A 15,204-nucleotide genomic window follows, 5' to 3' on the forward strand; every position below is an offset into this window, starting at 1 on the left:
CCTCTCTCCTCTGCCTGGGTGCCTGGGCCTAATATGTGACAGTGGCCTGTTCCAGTGGTGGGTGACTTGAAGCCTGTTTCTCTGCTATGACATGAAGACTGATCTCTGCTGACATGAAGCCTGATTCTCTGTTATGGGACCTCTCTCCTCTGTCTGGGTGCCGGGGCCTAAATATGTGACAGTGGCCTGTTCCTGTGGTGGGTGACGTGAAGCCTGATTCTCTGCTATGACATGAAGACTGATTCTCTGCTGACATGAAGCCTGAATCTCTGTTATGGGACCTCTCTCCTCTGCCTGGGTGCCTGGGCCTAAATATGTGACAGTGGCCTGTTCCAGTGGTGGGTGACGTGAAGCCTGATTCTCTGCTATGACATGAAGACTGATTCTGTGCTGACATGAAGCCTGAATCTCTGTTATGGGACCTCTCTCCTCTGCCTGGGTGCCTGGGCCTAAATATGTGACAGTGGCCTGTTCCAGTGGTGGGTGACGTGAAGCCTGATTTCTGCTATGACATGAAGACTGATTCTCTGCTGACATGAAGCCTGAATCTCTGTTACGGGACCTCTCTCCTCTGCCTGGGTGCCTGGGCATAAATGTGTGACAGTGGCCTGTTCCTGTGGTGGGTGACGTGAAGCCTGATTCTCTGCTATGACATGAAGACTGATTCTGTGCTGACATAAAGCCTGAATCTCTGTTACGGGACCTCTCTCCTCTGTCTGGGTGCCTGGGCCTAAATATGTGACAGTGGCCTGTTCCTGTGGTGGGTGACGTGAAGCCTGATTCTCTGCTATGACATGAAGACTGATTCTCTGCTGACATGAAGCCTGAATCTCTGTTATGGGACCTCTCTCCTCTGCCTGGGTGCCTGGGCCTAAATATGTGACAGTGGCCTGTTCCAGTGGTGGGTGACGTGAAGCCTGATTCTCTGCTATGACATGAAGACTGATTCTGTGCTGACATGAAGCCTGAATCTCTGTTATGGGACCTCTCTCCTCTGCCTGGGGCCTAAATATGTGACAGTGGCCTGTTCCAGTGGTGGGTGACGTGAAGCCTGATTCTCTGCTATGACATGAAGACTGATTCTCTGCTGACATGAAGCCTGAATCTCTGTTACGGGACCTCTCTCCTCTGCCTGGGTGCCTGGGCCTAAATATGTGACAGTGGCCTGTTCCAGTGGTGGGTGACGTGAAGCCTGATTCTCTGCTGTGACATGAAGACTGATTCTCTGCTGACATGAAGCCTGAATCTCTGTTACGGGACCTCTCTCCTCTGCCTGGGTGCCTGGGCCTAAATGTGTGACAGTGGCCTGTTCCAGTGGTGGGTGACGTGAAGCCTGATTCTCTGCTATGACATGAAGACTGATTCTCTGCTGACATGAAGCCTGAATCTCTGTTATGGGACCTCTCTCCTCTGTCTGGGTGCCGGGGCCTAAATATGTGACAGTGGCCTGTTCCTGTGGTGGGTGACGTGAAGCCTGATTCTCTGCTATGACATGAAGACTGATTCTCTGCTGACATGAAGCCTGAATCTCTGTTACGGGACCTCTCTCCTCTGCCTGGGTGCCTGGGCCTAAATGTGTGACAGTGGCCTGTTCCTGTGGTGGGTGACGTGAAGCCTGATTCTCTGCTATGACATGAAGACTGATTCTCTGCTGACATGAAGACTGATTCTCTGCTGACATGAAGCCTGAATCTCTGTTATGGGACCTCTCTCCTCTGTCTGGGTGCCGGGGCCTAAATATGTGACAGTGGCCTGTTCCTGTGGTGGGTGACGTGAAGCCTGATTCTCTGCTATGACATGAAGACTGATTCTCTGCTGACATGAAGCCTGAATCTCTGTTATGGGACCTCTCTCCTCTGCCTGGGTGCCTGGGCCTAAATATGTGACAGTGGCCTGTTCCAGTGGTGGGTGACGTGAAGCCTGATTCTCTGCTATGACATGAAGACTGATTCTGTGCTGACATGAAGCCTGAATCTCTGTTATGGGACCTCTCTCCTCTGCCTGGGTGCCTGGGCCTAAATATGTGACAGTGGCCTGTTCCAGTGGTGGGTGACGTGAAGCCTGATTCTCTGCTATGACATGAAGACTGATTCTCTGCTGACATGAAGCCTGAATCTCTGTTACGGGACCTCTCTCCTCTGCCTGGGTGCCTGGGCATAAATGTGTGACAGTGGCCTGTTCCTGTGGTGGGTGACGTGAAGCCTGATTCTCTGCTATGACATGAAGACTGATTCTGTGCTGACATGAAGCCTGAATCTCTGTTACGGGACCTCTCTCCTCTGTCTGGGTGCCGGGGCCTAAATATGTGACAGTGGCCTGTTCCAGTGGTGGGGTGACGTGAAGCCTGATTCTCTGCTATGACATGAAGACTGATTCTCTGCTGACATGAAGCCTGAATCTCTGTTAGGGACCTCTCTCCTCTGCCTGGGTGCCTGGGCCTAAATATGTGACAGTGGCCTGTTCCAGTGGTGGGTGACGTGAAGCCTGATTCTCTGCTATGACATGAAGACTGATTCTGTGCTGACATGAAGCCTGAATCTCTGTTATGGGACCTCTCTCCTCTGCCTGGTGCCGGCTAAATATGTGACAGTGGCCTGTTCCAGTGGTGGGTGACTTGAAGCCTGATTCTCTGCTATGACATGAAGACTGATTCTCTGCAGACATGAAGCCTGAATCTCTGTTACGGGACCTCTCACCTCTGCCTGGGTGCCTGGGCCTAAATATGTGACAGTGGCCTGTTCCAGTGGTGGGTGACGTGAAGCCTGATTCTCTGCTGTGACATGAAGACTGATTCTCTGCTGACATGAAGCCTGAATCTCTGTTACGGGACCTCTCTCCTCTGCCTGGGTGCCCTGGGCCTAAATGTGTGACAGTGGCCTGTTCCAGTGGTGGGTGACGTGAAGCCTGATTCTCTGCTATGACATGAAGACTGATTCTCTGCTGACATGAAGCCTGAATCTCTGTTATGGGACCTCTCTCCTCTGTCTGGGTGCCGGGGCCTAAATATGTGACAGTGGCCGGTTCCTGTGGTGGGTGACGTGAAGCCTGATTCTCTGCTATGACATGAAGACTGATTCTCTGCTGACATGAAGCCTGAATCTCTGTTATGGGACCTCTCTCCTCTGTCTGGGGGCCGGGGCCTAAATATGTGACAGTGGCCTGTTCCAGTGGTGGGTGACGTGAAGCCTGATTCTCTGCTATGACATGAAGACTGATTCTCTGCTGACATGAAGACAGATTCTCTGCTATGGCATGAAGAGACTGATTCTCTGCTGACGTGAAGCCCGATTCTCTGCTATGGGACCTCTGTCCAATTGATATTGGTTAATTTTTTTTTATTTTTTATATTTTTAAATTCATTTCCCTATCCACATTTGTTTGCAGGGGATTTACCTACATGTTGCTGCCTTTTGCAGCCCTCTAGCTCTTTCCTGGGCTGTTTTACAGCCTTTTTAGTGCCGAAAAGTTCGGGTCCCCATTGACTTCAATGGGGTTCGGGTTCGGGACGGAAGTTCGGGTTCGGGTTCGGATCCGAACTTTCTCGAACCCGAACATCCAGGTGTTCGCTCAACTCTATCACTGAGTTATTCAATAAAATGTATCTGTATAGCGCCACCTGCTGTTTGTTATTTTCCTTAGTTTTTGTCCGTCTTACTGAGCTGGTTGAACGTGCTCAGTTTAAATCTTCAGCTGCCATCAGCCATATGTTCTGTTAGGCTGGGTTCACACTTGAGCGCATTGTGTGATTGACTGCAGTGTCCTATGGCCACAAAACGCGCGTCAAAACGCCCAAAGAAGCTCAAGAACTTGTTTGAGCGTAGGGCGTTTTTCAGCGCGTTCAACGCGCTGTAAAACGCTCAAGTGAGAACCAGGGCCATAGGGAAGCATTTGTTTTTCATGTTTTGAGCGTTTTACAGCGCGTTTGAACGCGCTGTAAAACGCTCAAGTGTGAACCCAGCCTTAGAAGCTGTGGCAGTTACAGGGAGAGAGCTGCAGCAGAAGCCACCAGGCTGAAGATAATCTAGCAATTGGAGCAGTAAATGTGGAGATCTCTGGAGCCATGTGAGGTACAGCGCTGGTTCTAGCTTTGCTAGAAATGTATTTTCATGTTCTATATGATCTCTGATTTTCATTTTTTACATCAATCATAGCATAAAACCTTTAAAGGGAATGTGTTATCAAAAAATGACCTGGTGTCTATATCACTTTTTTATGTTTAACATATTTTGAAAGAATTTTTGATTATGTTGTTTTTAATTTTCCATGAATTCCATATATTTATAAAACCCTGCAGTTTTTGAACTGGACACTATGTCTAATAATTGGCGCCGCTTCTTGGTCTGTACAGATTACTTTACTGCAGTTACCTGCTTATATGTCATTTTGAGCCTGTAATGATATCACCTCTGTGTATAGATAAGACATGATCCACCATTCACAATAAGTGATTGTCAGAGCTTACATATTCTATGCCTAGAAAACTCTCCCATAGATGTCAATGAGGTCCGATCCTGACCATGGCGTCTATGGACCATGGGGCTGTCATGAAGCAATTTTCTTAATGCTTACTAAATGCTGTTAAGAACAGCTCAGGCAAGATGGACGCCCCCATAATCATGTTCAGCAAAAAAAAATCTGCAAAAAGACACCCATTCAGACCTCAGATCAGACCACCAATGTGAAAAAGACCCCCAATCAGACATCAGATCAGAGCCCCAATGTAACTAAGACCCCTTATTCAGATCTCAGATCACACCCCCATGTTAAACAGAGTTCATAGCAGACAAAACCAAAAAATCATGTTACCTCTCCTGCTCCTGAGGTCCAGCTCTCTTTCTGGTCTTTCTGCCACGCTGTGCTGTGACCCTGAGATCCCAGAGTGCAGTGACATCATCACGCTGTGCGCAGATTATGAAGCCCTACAGGAGAAGACCAGGAAGCTGTGAGTACAGAGCCCCCGGGTGCGCTGCATTCACCGCTTCCCAGTCCTCCTGTACTAATGAATGCTTCCAGAATGGAAGCGCTCATTAGTATTCACCCCATAAGACGCACTGACATTTTCCCCCCACTTGGGGGTGGGTGGGTGCATCTTATAGGGTAACAAATACGAAACATCAGGAGGCCAGCGCCGGAAAAAAAAATTCACGTGCGCCTGCGCCGATGACGTCTTCTCTTTCGGTGATGTCATCGGCGCAGGCGCACTGAGGGAGTGCTGAGGAGGCGAGCCTCCTTATCTCAGAGCGCCTGCGCCGAATCAACACAGGCGCGTGATTTTTGAAATGCTGACAGGGCCAGTCGGAGGATGAGATCGCGGCTGGCCCTGTCAATCAACAGAAGGAGGGGGCGGTTTTCTGCGGCTGCTACCAGCAAGTAGACGCCCTACTTGCTGTTAGACAGGTAATTAGCATATCATAAAAGTACGTTTTTTGCCAAATCTACTGAACGAAAATTATTAATAACATAATGTATAGCAATATCGCAGGATAGGGATTATAAGTACACAAAAAAATAATAATAGTTTAGTGGGGTGACAGAAGCCCTTTAAGTCTGTATATCCAGTAATCTTGGGTCTGTTATCATATGTATATAGCAAGATTGGTTCTGGTACCATATCTGTGTAGTAAGCTTGGTTCTGATCCTGTATCTATACAGTCAGCTTCATTTTGGCACTGTATCTACTGTATATAGTAAACTTGGCTTTGGTACTGTATGTACGTAGTAAGCTTGGTTCTGTTACTGTAACTATGCAGAAATTTTGGGTCTGTTACCTTATCTATGTGGTAAGCTTGGTTCTGGTACCATATCTGTGTAGTAAGCTTGGTCTTGATCATGAATATATGCAGTCAGCATTGTTTTGGCACTGTATCTATATAGTAAACTTGGCTTTGTTACCCTCTGTATGCAGTAAGCTTGGTTCTGTTACTGTATCTATGAAGTAAGCTTGGTTCTGTTACTGTATCTATGAAGTAAGCTTGGTTCTGTTACTGTATCTATGCGGTAAGCTTGTTCTGTTACTGTATCTATATAGTAAAGCTACTTTCACACCTGCGTTTAGGTGCGGATCCGTCTGGTATCTGCACAGATGGATCCGCACCTATAATGCAAACGCTTGTATCCGTTCAGAACGGATCCGTTTGCATTACCATGAACAAAATTTTAAAAAATATATTATATTTTTGTTTTTGTTCATGATAATGCAAACGGATCCGTTTTGACTTACATTGAAAGTCAATGGGAGACGGATCCGTTTTCAATTGCACCATATTGTGTCAGTAAAAACGGATCCGTCCCCATTGACTTACATTGTAAGTCAGGACGGATCCGTTTGGCTCAGTTTCGTCAGACGGACATCAAAACGCTGCAAGCAGCGTTTTGGTGTCCACCTCCAGAGCGGAATGGAGGCTGAACGGAGGCAAACTGATGCCTTCTGAACGGATCCAGAGCTCAAGGTCTTATCTACGATGACCCAGATCGGATCTCACTGGTCGAGACTAAGTTGTGTGGCTTACGGCAAGGAGAGTGTTCTGCGGAGACCTATAGCTCCGAATTTAGGAGATGGGCTACGGATACGGAGTGGAATGATCCAGCTTTCCGTAGTCAATTCTGTCAAGGGTTCTCTGAGAGCCTGAAGGACGCGTTGGCGTTTCATGAATATCATTGGATATCATTGGAGGCGGCCACGTCCCTTGCTGTATGTATTGATAGACGCCTGAGGGAGAGATCTAAGTTCCTCACTCTCAGGACGTACTATCATATAAGTGGCTGCCTCCTTCCGAGACTTTGGGTAGAGAGACACTTGAGTTTATGTCTGGTGACGAACCAATGCAGCTGGGGGGAGCTATCCCTGGACCTGGTGATAAGAACTTTAGGCTTAAGAAGAGACTCTGCTTTTCCTGTGGAAAAAGGGGACATTTTGTTAACGTATGTCCTTATGTTCAGCGTCAAGGTGCAAAAAAAAAAAAAAAAAGCGTTTAATTCCTCATCTCACTCTGGTGGTGTGTGGGTAGGGAATCTGAGAATTTACTATTGTCATTTGCCGTGGCGCTAGATTTCAAACTGTGGGAACTGAAGTGTTTATTGACAGTGGGGCAGGGTTAACCTAGTTGATGGTCAGTTCGTCCGTATGCATGGGTTGACAACAAGTGCATTAGACAAATATATTTCGGTGTTTGCAATTGATTCTGCTACACTCACAAGGAATATGTTTGTCACAAATGGTGCAGGAACATCCGTTTAAAGGTGGGTGATTTTCATCAAGAATTCATTTCGTGTTTTGTGCTGGAGGGTCTGCCTGTTCCCTTGGTGCTAGGTTTACCATGGGTAAGCAAACATAACCCTACCATCGATTGGCAAGCGAGACTGGAGTGATTATTGCATAGACAATTATTAGCACATCGCTTTCTGTGGTAACCACTAAAGTTGTACCTTCGTTTTTTTTCTGATGTTTCTCTTTTCAAAGTTCTTTTTATTGTTATATAATAAGAACAAGAACAATAGTACCACAGTACATTGTTTCATATAGGCATACATCTTGCATTATCAACAGAAGAGGCATACGAACAAGTCATGATATATAATAAAGAGATGAGTGTATCGTAGGCAGAACTACAATGATGCAAGTACAGTAAAAGCCTCTGTAGATGAATTCAAATAAACAACATATACCATCAATACAATAGCCAAGGTTGACAGTACTGCAAGGTAAATGAATTCCAACATGAAGGTAAACGGCGGCAGGAAAGGCAAGGAGAGAGGGAGAAGGGGAATGAAGGCTACTCATTACAGTCTCTCAACAAATAGACTCCTACGTATATAGGTAGTCAAATAGGAGGGATGTGAGATGATCTGCCGGATTTATCAAATGACGGGACAAGTGTGTGTAAGGCTACATTCACACGTCAGTATTTTTCTATAATCTGATTTTCTGTCCGTTTTTTGCGGATCCGTTGTTCCTGAAAATGTTTCCGTATGTCATCCGTATGTCATCCGTTTTTTGCGGATCCGCAAAAAACGGAAACATGTATAAATTTCAATAAGCAAATAAAGTTGTTTGGATTTCTTTAAAAAAAAAAAAAAAAAAAAAAATTTAAATGTAATTTCCAGGAACGGATTCCGTATAAAACGGATGACATACGGAATGACATCCGTATGTCATCCGTTTTTTGCGGATCCATTGACTTGTACTTGTATTGTACCAGGATCCGATTTTCCAGGAAAAGAATAGGACATGTTTTATATTTAAACAGACATGCGGAACGGAACAACGGAAACGGACAGCACACATTGTGCTGTCCGTTTTTTTCCAGGACCCATTGAAAATGAATGGGTCCAGATCTGGTCCAGATATGTTCCAGAAAAAATGGAACAGATTAGGAAAGAAAAAACGGACGTGTGAATGGACCCTAAGTGTTAGCTCTAAGTAGGGAAGTGTCTAAATTTTCCCCAAGGATACCAGATCTTCTGAAAAGAGGAGTGAGTCCTAGTCTCCCAGCTTGCCAGCTCTTCCAAACAAAACAAAGAATCCACCTTCTCCCACCATTGTCTGAGCATTAGAGGGGAGGTCGACTTCCAATAGGTAGGAATTAAGATCCTAGCAGCAGCAAGGAGGTGTTTAAGTAGTTTCAGTATATGTTTGGGGAGAAATAACTGTAAGAGGCAAATCTTCGGAAGCAAGGAGAGATTCGTACCTACCACTAAATTAATCTGGGGTAGGACTGATGACCAATATGTAGCAATGAGTGGGCATGTCCACCACATATGGAAGTATGTGCCCTTCTGTTGTCCACATCTCCAACAATTGGGCTTCTAATTAGAGTTATATTTGTTTAACGTTTCTGGGGTTAAATGCCATCTAGTTAAAATTTTGTATCTGGACTCCTACATTCTTATACATTTAGAAGATTATTTAGGGGCTAGGGAAATTTTATGTAGGTCCTCCTCCGAAAATTCCTTATCTAATTCCTTTTCCTATGCTTTAATGAAGGGGAGTTTTTAAATTAGTGGGGGGAGCGAGCAAGAGTTTACTGAGGGTCGACACAACCTTCTTCGGTATTTTAAGTTGGGATAGAATAGTTTCAAATTTAGTTACTGATCTCGGAGAGTCATTTTTCTGGATTAGCTGTTTGAAAGTGAGAGATGTTTTATTATACAATAGAGGTGATAGGAGTGAGCATCCAAGGCTCTCGGTCAAAGCCGTCATAGTGGGAAGCGTCCCATCCTCTAAAATAGAATCTATAGTTGAAGAATTAAGTTTAATCTCTTTGGGTATAGTGCTATTAATCTCAGCGTCAGTGCTATAGAGTAAGTCTTTAATCTGAAATAGGGGGGAAGGGAAAGGGGAGCACAATGCACGCACCTCCTTTAAATTCCATATTCTCCGGGTTTTAGAAATGAAACTGTTATATGTTGTGCAGGGTGTTGGAGTGGCTGGGTCAGTAAGACAATGTGACGGAGCGGGTAACGCAAAATGTCCTCTTCAATAGGAATCCATAGATTGTGAGGGGGGTCTCCTAATCCAGTCCACTATCCTGTTCAAATGTACAGCTTTAACAAAGATTCGTGGTGCAGGTAGATCTATTGCCCCATATTTTTGCGGGAGCTGCAGTGTAGCATATTTTATTCTTGTTTTCTTTAAATTGCAAATATATTTGGAGAGGATCTGATTCAGTTTAGTATAGACGGTTTTAGGGAGATATATGGGCAGTGCTTGCAGTAGATAAGTTATTTTCAGCCATATGAGGCATTTGGCTACATTTTTGCAACCAAACCTCGAGATGTATAGGGTAGGCCAAGAAGCTAATATTTTAGAAATCTCTTCAAGCAAGAAATTGTTTTTATATAATTGACCAGGCTCAGGGGGAGATTTTGATTCCCAGGAATTTAATGAAGGGTGGAGACCAGTCAAATGGTGAAGTATTTGAGAGTAGAGGGGTCTGTAGCCTGGTGAGGGAAATATTTAGAACCTGTGACTTGCTCATGTTCACTTTAAAGTTTGATATCTTGCCAAAATCGTTAAATAAAAGCTCAATACTTGCAAGTGAGACAGATGGATTAGTCAGTAACAACAATAAATCATCTGCATATGCTGCCGCCTTGTGTTCCCTACCTCCACAACTTATCCCCTCTATATGGGAATCTTGTCTTATTTTCTGCAATAAAGTTTCCATTGTCAGCACAAATAGCAAGGGGGACAATGGGCACCCCTGCTGAGTGCCATTAGAAATAGAAAACACAGGCGAGAGCACATCATTCACCATCACCCTAGCAGTGGGTTCTAGATACATAGTGAAAATAGCATCGACAAAGATAGATGGAATACCGAATGCTGCTAATAAGGATCTCAGATACATCCAATCCACTCGGTCAAATGCTTTTTCTGAATAAGTGGTTTATTGGTTAGTTTAGCATATGTGATTAACTGTAGTACTCTGTAGATATTATCTTTACCTTCTCTGCCCGACACAAATCCCACTTGATCTGGGGAGATAAGGGATGGAAGGATCGTTTGCAATCTGTGGGCCAATATTTTTGCAAACAATTTGAGATCAACGTTAAGTAAAGATATAGGCCGGTAATTGCTACATAAAGCTGGGTCCTTCCCTTCCTTATGGATAATAGAGATTTGGGCCATCAGTGTCTGTTTATGAAAGGGAATGCCAGCTAATGCAGCATTGTATAAATTACTGAGATGTTTGAGCAGGAAATCTGAAAACGTGGCATAATAAAATGAGGTCAGACCGTCCAGGCCAGGGCACTTATTTTTGGGTGTTTGCAGCTTTTATTTCCTGATGGGAGATATTGGAGCAAAGCATTTAGGAATGAGCAGAGCTAATTTGTGGGAGAGACAGTGAGGCGAGGAAGTTAGATACTAAATCTTTTTTAAGAAGAGGATCTACCGTGTCTTAAGACGTTTGCAGATTATATAGTTTCGTATAAAAATTTCTCAATTTATTTGCTATGTCCTCTGTTTTATATAAAAAAAGAACCAGAAGAGCCCTTAAGGCTGGTTATGAATGATTTATTTTTCCTGGCCTTAATCTGAGCCAGCATAAATCTAGTTAGCTTATCACCATGAGCGTAGTGTTTATACTTAGCATAGAGGTAAGCTTTGGCCGAGCAAAGATTAAAGGGAACCTGTCACCAGGATTTTGTGCATAGAGCTGGGGACATGGCCTGCTAGATGGCCACTAGCTCATCTGCAATACCCAGTCCCCACAGCTCTCTGCGCTTTTATTGTGTTAAAAAACAGTTTTGATCCATATGCAAATGACCTGATATGAGTCCTGTATCCGGAGATGAGTCAAGCGGAAAGGAGCCCAGCACCGCCCCGCGTCCTCCGAATCTCCTCCTTGCTGGCTGACGTCACAGAGCTGGAGCGCCGAAATCTCGCAATGCGCGAGCTAGCGCATGCGTAGTTCGTTCCCTGTGCTGATGCCAGTACAGGGAATAAACATGATGCCGACACTGCGCATGCGCTAGCTCGCGCATCGCGAGTTTTCGGCGCTCCTGCTCTGTGACGTCAGCCAGCAAGGAGGAGATTCGGAGGACGCGGGGCAGTGCTGGGCTCCTTTCCGCTTGACTCATCTCCGGATACAGGACTTATATCAGGTCATTTGCATATGGATCAAAACTGTTTTTTAACACAATAAAAGCGCAGAGAGCTATGGGGACTGGGTATTGCAGATGTGCTAGTGGCCATCTAGCAGCCCATGTCCCCAGCTCTATGCACAAAATCCTGGTGACAGGTTCTCTTTAAGGCCTCTTCAACACGGGCATCATGTTTTTGGCCCTGATAAGATGCCAAGATGTAATGCGTTTTGCACGCGCGTGAGAAAAATCGGCATGTTTGGTACCCAAACCCGAACTTCCTAAATGTCGCAGTATTTCTTCTTTCACCTTATAATTAAGGAGGCGACAGATAACGTCTCTAGGTGGTTCAGATTCTTTAGGCTTCCTCCGCAACGCCCTATGCACTCGTTCTATAATGATGTCCTCGGTGTAAGAGTCTCCCATGATAGAGCGAAAAATTTGTAGAACTGTCGGATGAAGTGCCGTCGACGCAACCAACTCTGGAAGACCTTTGAGTCTCAGATTATTTCTGCAGCTTCCATTTTCCTGGTCTTCTATGGCATCGAAGGCCGCATTGAGATAGTTTTGGCAGGATGTCATTTTAGCCATGATAGTCACATATAGCTGCGTGCGACATCTCAAGTTGTTCCACTCTGGCCCCGATATGTTTCATATCTTGCTTAATATCATGTAAGTCTTGGAGAGGGGATTCAGAGCTTTTGCAAGCGCGTTGTCCAAGGACCTTTGTAGAAAAGAGCGAGAAATAGGGAGGGAGTCTTGGCTATCTGGGACATCCAATTCACTATCAGACTCTTCTTCCATATCAGCTTGGGCTCTAGGAGGAGCAACTTTGGATAGTGTAGCCATCTTCTAAGAAGTTTGATTAGTATTCTTTTTTTGTCATGTATTTGTCCATCTCTCTGTGTGAGAAGGCTGATTTTTTGGAATTATTGGGATCTTTGGAAGCAGTGTTCCCTATTTTCACCATTTTATCTCAAAGTAAGTTAAAGAGGTGTTGGATCTCTTGAGAGCTTTTTATAGAATCACATCTAGATTTTGTAAGCACGTAGATGAGAAAAAATTGTAGCAGAAAGATGCCACAGAGAAATTAAAAATGGTGTAACTCTGGAGTATTAGCAGCAGATTGGTTAATAACACATTCCAGAAAAATTGGAGCTCTGCTCCTGCAGTTGGTGGGGGGGGGGGGGGGGGGGGGGGGTTGAAAGCGAGATTTGGTCTTCACGCCCTGAATGAGCTTCAGACAGGGAAGTGCGATTGAAAACGGCATATAGAGGTTGGTGACTTACTATTGCCTGAGCAGTCCAGATACCCCGATTCTCTCCAACTCCGGCGCCGGGACTTCAGCCCGCTAATCTCTTATTACAGGGACAGCTTCTCTCCAACTCCGGCGCCGGGACTTCAGTCCACTAATCTCCTATTACAGGGACAGCAAAAGAGCCGACCATGTGGAAGTTCTCCAGGTGGTTCAAACCGATGGGTGCCGGTGTTCTCAACAAAATCAGATTCTCAGAGAATCAGGAGGAGTGGTCTTTATTTTTGTCTTTGGCCGAGTTTGCCATAAATAACCGTAGTCATTAGTCCACTGATAAGTCGCAGTTTTTTGGGGCATATGAGTTCCATCCGCAGTTTGGCACATTTTCTGGTACTGAGACTTCTAGTATACCTGAAGAGGAAAGATTTTTCCTCTTCTTTGTCATCTATTTGGCGGAAAATGCAAAACGTATGGCTGACAAGAGACGTATGAGTGGTCCAGACCTGAGAGTGGGTGATTCTGTGTGGCTGTCCACAAGAAACATTAAGTTGAAGGTACCTTGTTGGAAGTTGGGTTCAAGGTTTATTGGCGCATATATACGATCTCTGCCATTATTAACCCGGTAGCCTTTTGTCTTCAACTTCCGCAGGCTTTAAAAATGTATAATGTTTTCCACAAATCATTGTTGAAGAAATATGTCTAACCTGCTGAACTGTCCTCCTTGCATCCCGCTCCTGTCATGGTGGACGGTAATCTTGAATTTCAGATCGCCAGGATAGTGGACTGATGAATTCTCTGTAGATCCCTTCAGTATCTCATTCACTGGAAGGGTTACAGTCTAGAGGAGAGAATGTGGGTTCCAGCGACCGACATCAATGCTGGTCGCCTTGTGAGAGCCTTTCACAGGGCTTACCCGGATAAGGTCGGTCCTGGGTGTTCGGAGGTCACCCGTGGAAGGGGGGGTAGAAGATCTGAGTGACTGGCTGCACATGAGGTTATCTGACAGCCTCTCGGTGTCACCGCCAGCTCTGTGAGAAGGTCTGTTAGACGTTCTTCGCTACCTTTTGCATACTGTTCTTTGTTTTGGTTTCACTTTGTCATCTCCTTTCCTTCTCCCAGCTGTCACCTATTTGCACTGATTGTCTCCCTTTATAATCCCTCCCATACTGCCTCACTTTGCGGTTTATACTTCTTCCTGGATGAGTTGTTCACCGTTGGATGCTGCTTCTCCTGATTCCTCAGATAAGTCTGTTTCCTTTATTTGTGTTTCCTTGCTGGCTTGATTGTAGGTGACCCTGACTCTGTCCGTATTAAGTGCAGGGAGCCGGTGGTCGTGTCCCCTCACTATTATAGGGTTTTCAGGTGTCACATAGTATAAGGTACGGGGGCATGCAATCGTCTACCATAAAGACCTTTTCATGGGCATAGCAGTCAGGGAGAGCTCTAGGGGTTTTATAGGGCTCACCCATATGTTCCTTAGTTTGGGATCAAGCCAGTCGGATGTTTATTTATAAGTTCCAGCTTTCTAAAACATCATCCGTGACACTCGGTTTTCACTTGTTGCAGTGTTGTTGTTGGTAATGACCACACCTCTTGTTTCAGGTGTTGCTTGTGGTCATTACTGCAACTCTATTTAATCTGGACTCACACTTCTTACCATGCAGTTGATATTATCTGCCTGGAGTTGGAAGATCTGGTGTGTGGTCCTCATATGAGTTCCTGCTCATCCATTTTCTATTGAAGAGAAGTGTACTTCTCTTTGTATTTTGTTGTTCCCCTCTGCTCGTTGTTTACTAGGCCTCAGGGAGACACTGGATCGTTAATCTGGGGAGAAACCAGTAGTCTCAGATCCTGTCACTACTCCTAAAGATATTCAGGGTTACTAGGGCCTAGGTTTACAGTGTGGGAATATTCCCACATTCAGGGTCTATTCATACTGACAGGAGTCAGGGCTAGGGTTAGGGTATCCTAGGTGGTTACCATTTTCCTTTCCCTAGCCTTGAGGCCTAGTTTCTGGTCATTTTCCTTCTGTTGTATTTCTGGTGTTCCTCCCCTCCCCTTACTCTGTTACCTTTTCTATGTAGTAAGCTTGGTTCTGTTACTGTATCTATGTAGTAAGCTTGGTTCTGTTACTGTATCTATGCAGTAAGCTTGGTTCTGGTACCATATCTGTGTAGTAAGCTTGGTTCCTGATCCTGTATCTATGCAGTCAGCTTAGTTTTGGCACTGTATCTATGTAGTAGGCTTTGGTTCTGTTACTGTATCTATGTAGTAAGCTTGGTTCTCTTACAGTATCTATGTAGTAAGCTTGGTTCTGTTACTGTATCTATGTAGTAAGCTTGGTTCTCTTACTGTATCTATGT

The sequence above is a fragment of the Bufo bufo genome, chromosome 1 (genome assembly GCF_905171765.1).
Source record: "Bufo bufo chromosome 1, aBufBuf1.1, whole genome shotgun sequence".
NCBI lineage: Eukaryota > Metazoa > Chordata > Amphibia > Anura > Bufonidae > Bufo > Bufo bufo.